This window comes from Culex pipiens, chromosome 3 (assembly GCF_016801865.2).
Source record: "Culex pipiens pallens isolate TS chromosome 3, TS_CPP_V2, whole genome shotgun sequence".
NCBI classification, from domain to species: Eukaryota; Metazoa; Arthropoda; class Insecta; order Diptera; family Culicidae; genus Culex; species Culex pipiens.
In genome coordinates this window covers 105,845,069-105,853,721 of record NC_068939.1, presented here as the reverse complement: position 1 = coordinate 105,853,721, position 8,653 = coordinate 105,845,069, and positions in this window count along the sequence as shown.

The following is an 8,653-nucleotide window of genomic DNA, read 5'->3' as shown; positions in this document are numbered from 1 at the left end:
GAGCATGGAGTGAAGTTCTGCTTTGGAATAAAAGCCACAAATCGGAAAATGAGTTACATAATCCAAACACTTTGCGGCAGGGGAGAAGAAAGACGCACGTGCTCGAGACAGGTTCATTTCAATCTGCTTTTTTATGGCAATGCGGACTTTGTCGGCCGACAGATAAAAAGACAGACAGGAAGATACTGACGCCGTGGACGAGGGAGAATGCCTTTATTCATACAACTTGCAATGCCTAATGAGATGCAGGAAGGGTGCAATTAGATAGATTGGGTTCTTTTCCAGTTTTTATGATTTTAAAAGCATTGTTGGTCTTTTTTTACACTGAAATTAAATTAATTTGCAATATTTCGTCCAGATTCTCGTAATCTTGTAATCTGTATTTGATGGTGAGAATGAAATTTTGTTTGTACATTTCCTATGTCGAAAGCAGCAATTTTGCGTTATTACATTTTCTATGCATGTTTCCAGACGATTTTTAGATATTTTAGAACAAAAGAAAATAAAAGGCAGAGCAGGATCAAATAATTCAATGATGAAAAAAACAAGCCGAGCAACAGATTAAAAAATCTGGAAATCGTAGGTTTTGAGAAGTTTCTCTAGGATAGCTAGGAAATTGTTTCGCAGTTTTTTGAAAATAGATAGTCTTAAGCAATAACCATAATTGTTTGAGAAGAAGTTATAAAATTGAACACCTTTAAATGTAATACTTCGTTCAAGCTGGGATAGCTAGGAAATTGTTTCGCAGTTTTTTGAAAATAGATAGTCTTAAGCAATAACCATAATTGTTTGAGAAGAAGTTATAAAATTGAACACCTTTAAATGTAATACTTCGTTCAAGCTGTAGTGAATTGTGGTTTGTTGTAAAATGTTCATGAAAGGAGGGTTCAAACTTTGAATTAAAGTCATCTCACATATTTGGAACACTTTTGTGATAATTTGTCAATAGCATGCCGAATGCATCTTTTCTGGTGACCCTACTATTTTTTAGGACCTTTGTTTAAAACATTTTCTTGCTATTTCACTGGGTGGTGAATAGAGAGAATGCGTAACGTGATTTTCGAATCATCCCACTTTGTTTACATCTAAAAAGTAGGAGGATGTTCAAGCACAAGCATGACTTTTTTCTTACTGATAAATGAGGTGCTTTATAATTAGTAGTATGTGTTTCATTTTGTCTAGTTTTTTACTTTTTTTGCTGGAAAATTGTCGCGTTTCGATAGGTTAGAAGAGATTTTTCTTTTTTACGGGTGACGAAGAACTGGGGCGAGAGTGTAATTATGCGATGTCGCAGATAAATTCCCTGGCTAATTTCGGAATCCTGCAGCTCTTCCTGATCCAGCGAAAAAACATTGCTTATCCAGCTTTTTAAGCGAAAATGGCGTTCGAATGGTGAACGCCCGAAATGTCAAAATCACGCAGTGGTACCAACATTACGAAAAAAGTGTGCCATGGCATGACAGCCGAATTTTTTTTCTAATGTTGGTACCACTGCGTGATTTTGACATTTCGGACGTTCACCATTCGAACGCCATTTTCGCTTAAAAAGCTGGATTCTAGCGAACCTGATCCAACAAACAGCAAGGATTTTCACTAAACCAGGTTTTCAAACGGAATCAAACAATAAAGACAGCTTCTGGATGGATACAACCATATGACTTCAACCCCAGGTCCTCAAAAGCCCCAAATTTTTCATTTCTGCAAAAAAACAGTTTTTGATGATTGATAACAATACTCTCTACTTTTGGCGAATAGTAAATTGGTTCCACTTTGACAGTTCAAAATTGAGGCCGTTTTGCGAACCACTATTCAACACCCAGCTATTTCACTAGCAAAAGTATTTTTTAACAGCAAACTGCATTTCGAGACTGCAAAACACTGCCTCCAAATTACTTGTTCCATAATTGTGCGATTTTATTGTGCCTCAACAACAACAACATTATAGAATAAAGATAATTGTGTCGGAAAACTAACTTTAAAAACTGAGTTTTTGAAGGAAGCAAAAGTGAAAAAAGAAAGAAAAAAAGAGAAAAAAAAAACAAAAAAAAAAAGATTGGAAAACAAAATAGTCTACTATGTAACAAGAAAATCAAAGGATTTAAGGATGTGTTCAATAACAGCGGGTTCATTCAAAAAAGAGAGCAATTTGTTTTTAAATATTGATACGCTTTAGACACTTCTCCGACATCATCGACGTCAGGACCTATCGCGGCGCCAACGTCGACTCGGACCACTATCTGGTGATGGTGAAAATGCGCCAACGACTTTCCCTGGCGAAAAGCGTTCGGTACCGCCGCCCTCCGCGGCTGGATCTGGAGCGGCTTAAGTTACCGGAAGTCGCATCCCGGTACGCGCATTCGCTGGAGGCTGCGTTGCCAGGGGAGGGTGAGCTGTTGGAAGCTCCCCTCGAGGACTGCTGGAGGAGCGTCAAGGCAGCCATCACCAACGCAGCGGAAAGCACCATCGGATTTGTGGAACGAGGACGACGGAACGATTGGTTCGACTTGGAGTGTCGAGCGATTTTGGAGGAGAAGAATGCAGCACGGAGGGCAATGCTGCAGTATAATCTCCGTGATTACGAAGAGGCGTATGGACAGAAGCGAAGGCAGCAGCACCAGCTCTTCCGGGAGAAAGTGCGCCACCACGAAGAGTTGGAATTCGAGGACATGGAGCAGCTGCATCGCTCAAACGAGACGCGCAAGTTCTACAAAAAACTCAACGGATCCCGCCAAGGCTTCACGCCGCGAGTCGAAATGTGCCGGGATAAAGATGGAGTGATATTGACGGACGAGCGCGAGGTGATCGACAGGTGGAAGCAACACTTCAATGAACACCTGAATGGCACAGAAGCAGAGGCAGGGGTCCAAGACGGCATAAGAGAGGACTACATCGGTGCAGCAAGAGAAGGTGTGGAGCCAGTTCTCACGCTGAGGGAAGTTAAGGATGCCATCAAGAAGCTGAAGAACAACAAAGCGGCTGGGAAGGATGGTATCGGTGCAGAACTCATCAAGATGGGCCCGGAGAAGCTGGTGTTCTGTTTGCACAGTCTGATAGTCAGGATCTGGGAGTCAGAACAGCTACCGGAGGAGTGGAAAGAAGGAGTGATATGCCCGATCTACAAAAAGGGGGACAAGTTAGATTGTGAGAACTACCGTGCCATCACAATACTCAACGCGGCCTACAAAGTGTTCTCCCAGATCCTCTTCAGCCGTCTATCGCCGATAGCAGAGGATTTTGTTGGAAGCTATCAAGCCGGATTCGTCGTGGGGAGATCGACGACCGACCAAATCTTCACTGTGCGACAAATCCTCCAAAAGTGTCGCGAGTATCAAGTCCCCACGCACCACCTATTCATCGACTTCAAAGCCGCGTACGACTCAGTCGATCGCGAAGAGCTATGGAAAATAATGGACGAAAACGGCTTTCCCGGGAAGCTGATAAGACTGACCAGAATGACGATGGATGGTGCTAGGTGTTGTGTGAAGATATCGGGTGCGGAATCGGACTCGTTTGCTTCACTCGGGGGGCTTCGGCAAGGCGATGGGATTTCTTGCCTGTTTCAATGTGGTACTGGAAGGTGTTATGAGACGAGCGGGCTTCAATATGCGGGGCACGATCTTCAGCAAGTCCAACCAATTCATCTGCTACGCCGACGATATGGACATTGTTGGCAGAACGCTCAAGGCAGTTGCTGATGCGTACACCGGCTTGAAGCGGGAAGCAGAAAAGGTTGGGCTAAGGGTGAATGTGGCGAAGACAAAGTATCTGCTGGCAGGAGGAACCGAGTCCCTTAGGGCTCGTATAGGACCGTGCGTTACGATCGACGGCGACGAATTCGAGGTGGTAGAGGAGTTTGTATACCTCGGATCGTTGGTGACGTCGGACAACAACTGCAGCAGGGAAATTCGGAGACGCATCATCGCTGGAAGTCGTGCCTATTTCGGTCTCCACAAGAGCCTAAGGTCCCGGAAATTCTCCCTACATACGAAGTGTTCCATCTACAAGTCGCTGATAAGACCGGTCGTCCTCTACGGGCACGAGACGTGGACAATGCTCGAGGAGGATCTACGAGCGCTAAGCGTATTCGAACGTCGAGTGCTCAGGACCATCTTTGGCGGCGTATTTGGGAACGACGGATGGCGGCGGAGAATGAACCACGAGCTTGCGCAGCTCTACAACGAACCAAGCATCCGGAAGGTCGCGAAGGCTGGACGGTTGCAGTGGGCGGGTCATGTTGCTAGGATGCCGGAGCGACCCGAGCAATTGAGCCAGCGGAACCAGAGGATCAACCCTGCGAAGTTGGTGTTTGTGTCGGAGCCGGTAGGAACAAGACGTAGGGGGGTGCAACGCGCGAGGTGGGTGGACCAAGTGGAGAACGATTTGGAGAGAGTGGGTGCCCCGCAAAACTGGAGACAAGCAGCCATGGACCGAGCTTGTTGGCGGAGAATCGTGCAGCAGGCCAAGCTAATGGTGTAGCGCCAACAAAAGTAAAGTAAGTAAGTATACGCTTTGACAATCACCAAATCTATTCCAAAAATAATTATATAATTGAGCACCTTTGAAAGATATGCATCTTTCGCCGGCTAATGTTGAAATATTGGGTCGGTCTAATAAATTATGGCTCCTGGTAAAGTGTTGATGGTTAGATAATTTGAATTTTGTATTACTGTGAGTTTGTTCATGTAAACATAAATAAATAAAGCAACATGTTTGAATTACGTAAATAGCTCTGACAGGAATGATGTTTTTGTTAATGTTGTACAAATCGGCAGAGTGACTTCGCAGTGGTTTTTTTATAAATTATTCTTAAGATTTTATTTTGGGCTGTTTGAAGTTTGTTAATCAAAATATTACAGGAGTTTCCCCAAACTGAAGTTATGTAAGATAAGTGAGAATTAAATAGTGAATGATAAATTATCAAAAGTACATTAGCAGTTAATTTGTGTTTAATTTTATAGATAATTCCAATAATCTGGTTGAGTTTGTTCTATAAATTATTAATATGTGACGACCAATTCAATTTATTGAGCATGAGCATGAGCATGAGCATGAGCATGAGCATGGTTGACTGCCAATGAGCTGCTACTCCGTTATTGACAGATCAGCTGAAGTTAAACAATGAATCAAAAATGATCAGTGGGAGCCAACCATCCGTTCACTGTTTAACCTCTGAAGATCCCTACTTTATTAGTCAATACCGGCGCCCTCCCAAGAAGCCTGCAGTTCAACGAAAGGGAGGAATGTTAGTCCGATAGTTGAAGTTGCAGACTCATCAAGCACACAGTTTTTCGCTATATACTTGTTGATACCGCTTGAGACCGTTGAATCCACAGCATCTCCTTCAAGCATCACGTGATTATTTTTTTTTTGGGTTAGTAGGATAAGGTATTGGCTATTCGATGCCTCCCGAGCTACGATGCTATGGGGAGGACTTTCATAATAGATCCGTCGGCGAGCCTTCCGAGCAACGATGCTATGGGAAGGTCTTTTTGGTTAACACATAAAGTCACTCACACACAATTATTTCACTCCACTATTAATTAATCCAAAATGTCAGTGCGTCTTTCGATCTTTATATAGAAATGGCTTTTTCACCATAAAAATTAAAACCTTATTCAAAAAATTATACACAATTTACCCGACGCCGTGCCTTCCGATCAACGATGATATAGGAAGGGCTTTGAAAATCACAAAAACAATTAATTAAGATCACAAAAAAAAAATCACAAAAAAACACCAATTACTCAACGAAAATTACGCTCAAGACACAAATAATTCAGTAAGTCATGCTATTATTCGATTACCACAATCACTCACCCCTAATGAACAGCGACACAAAAGCACACAAAAAAAATAACCTGCATAATCACGACTTCGCGTCCCCACTTCCAGCGCACCAATGATGCTATTATTCGATTACCACAATCACTCACCCCATACACACACAAAAATTAACCTGCATAATCACGATTTCGCGTCCTCACTTCCAGCGCACCAATCTATGTGACGACCAATTCAATTTATTGTCTAAAATGACACCAAGATATTTACATTCGTCTACTACTTTTATATCAGCAAAATTAGTTCTAGTTAAAGTTAATGGATTCACCGTCGAGCGATTCGAATTTTTAATATTGATTATGTTGGATTTATTTATGTTTAGTGTGAGCTTGTTTAATCGAAAAAAAGTCAGTTCACAATCGAAGATCATTATTCAAATGTATATCATTGATTACCATAGATTTGTTAAAGTAGAAAAGAGATGAATCATCAGCAAACAATTTTAAATCACCTTTAAGAGACAGTAACGCTAAGTCATTCAAGTAAACTAAGAAGAAAAGTGGACCCAAGACAGAACCCTGAGGAACCCCTACATTAATCAAAGCTGTTAAACTATCAATACCATCTAAACTAACAAATTGGACCCTATTAGAAAGATAACTTTTGAACAATTCTAATGCAACCCCTCTTACACCTGCAAAGTTAAGTTTTGTTAGCAAAATTTTGTGATCAACAGTGTCGAACGCTTTTGATAAGTCTAAAAATAGCCCCAAAACATCGTCTTTCTGATCTAAGTGAGTTTGAATTTTGTTAACAAGATCAATGACAGCATTTTTAGTAGAGGATTTATGTCTGAAACCGTATTGCTGAGCACAAAAGAACTTATTTAAGCACAAAAAGTTATTTAGTCTAGTGAACAGGATTTTTCCAAAAAAATTATTGAGCAAGGATAAAACTGATATAGGTCTATAATTATTAAACAATGAAGCAGAACCAGATTTGTAAACGGGAGTGACTTTAGCAATTTTAAGTTTATCAGGGTAACAGCCGTTCAACATACATAAGTTGAATATTTCAGTGAGGATTGGTGCTATTATTAACTTAATTTTTTTCAAAATGAAAGAAGAAATTTTATCATAACCACAACTTGTATTATTATCAAATGAATCGATTAGGGTGATTATCTCAAACTGGTCAAACTACCATTTTTGTATGGACAGCAGCCAAAATTGTATGGAGACTTGTATGGGTGAACCAATGACGCAAAATAGCTTATTTGGTCATAGGGAAGGCCCCCACAAAGTTTGAGCCAAATCAAAAAAAAAAATCCATTTCCGGTTTTGGTAGAGAATTGCTCATATGAGGGATGACTGTCCTTATTTGGGACATTTATGCGATCAGGGGCAGTTAAGTGCTTATAGTGCGTCCATCCCGGGAATTCCCGGGACAAAAATCCCGGGATTTTTCCTGAACCGGGAATTCCCGAATCCCGGGATTTTTTATAATTTTTCCCGGGAATTCCCGAAAAAAACAAATTTTGGTCTGGAAATTCTGATTTGGTTGTGGAAATATATGAACAGTTGAATACCTCAGAATCGATAATAATTTTAAAGCATTATAAATTGTATTCGGCGTATATCAGCATTAATTTAGTTTATTAGGGCAAACTGTTTAAATTTTAGTTTACCGATCTGCAAAATGTCGAGCGCTTTAAATATTTCATATTTGATTTAATATATTTTTAAAAGATTGATATATCTACTTATATTTACGATTTAAAAGTTAAGAATAAAAATCAAATCAAATTATATTTCATCAAGCACTGGTATGTGGAGCAAATCAGGACAAATGAAACGAATTAAGACAGCTATTTAGTATTTTTTTGCATGATGTTTTGAATTACTTTGGGTAAAACAGGAACAGAACAAAACAATTTCACAGAACACCGATTTTTTTATTTACTGTTCTAAAATCTTCTTACCTATTTAGACTGTTTTTTCTAGTTGGCAATAGCAACTTAAAAATTTTTTGTAAAATATGTTTTTGCAAATGTTTTTTTGTAAAAGTTAAACATTTTAGCACTTTCAAATTATATTTTAATTTTAACGGTGAATTTATTTAACACATGGATGTTTGCAAAAATTTCATTCGAAAGGCGTTTATTCGGGATTGCAAAAGATGTTGTAAGCAACTTGTTGTAAAACTTGATTTTTCCAGCACTTGTCGTATTTCTAGATAACTTTTTCAAAACAACAAATGCGCCAAGAGTTTCCTATGTACATAGGACCTTTTGAAAAAGTAATCGAGATTTATCCGATAAATGTACGACTCGCGCTGAATTTTTTTTCTTTTTGCCACTTGTTGCATACATTTTTATTATGTAAAACATGAAATTCAAAACTTATCTTAAATTTTACATTGGTTGGTGTCATTTAATTTGTTGTCGCCTCTTGTTTTTTAAAGATATTTTCAAAGAAATTTTTCAAGCTTTTCTGATCATGTCAAATAAAAAAGAAATATATGTTTATTAATTTGAAGTTTATTTAATTTGAATCGCATTGTAGTTCATTTAAAATCCAAAGCACAACAAAGAACAAAAAAACTTATTTTAATTTTATATAGGCTTTTTAAAAACTGTCGTCCTTGTATAGATTGAAGTGTAGATTATCAGCAATTTATATGATTGAGCTAATTCTATGATTTTATGCTTGAAAACATAACAAATATAATGAAAACTTAGATTTTATTACTGTTTAAAAAAAAATCCCGGGATCCCGGGAATTCCCGGGATTCCAAAAATATTTTTCCCGTTTCCCGGGAAATTCAAAACCCGGGAAATTTGGACGCCCTAAGTGCTTATAACTGTTGATAG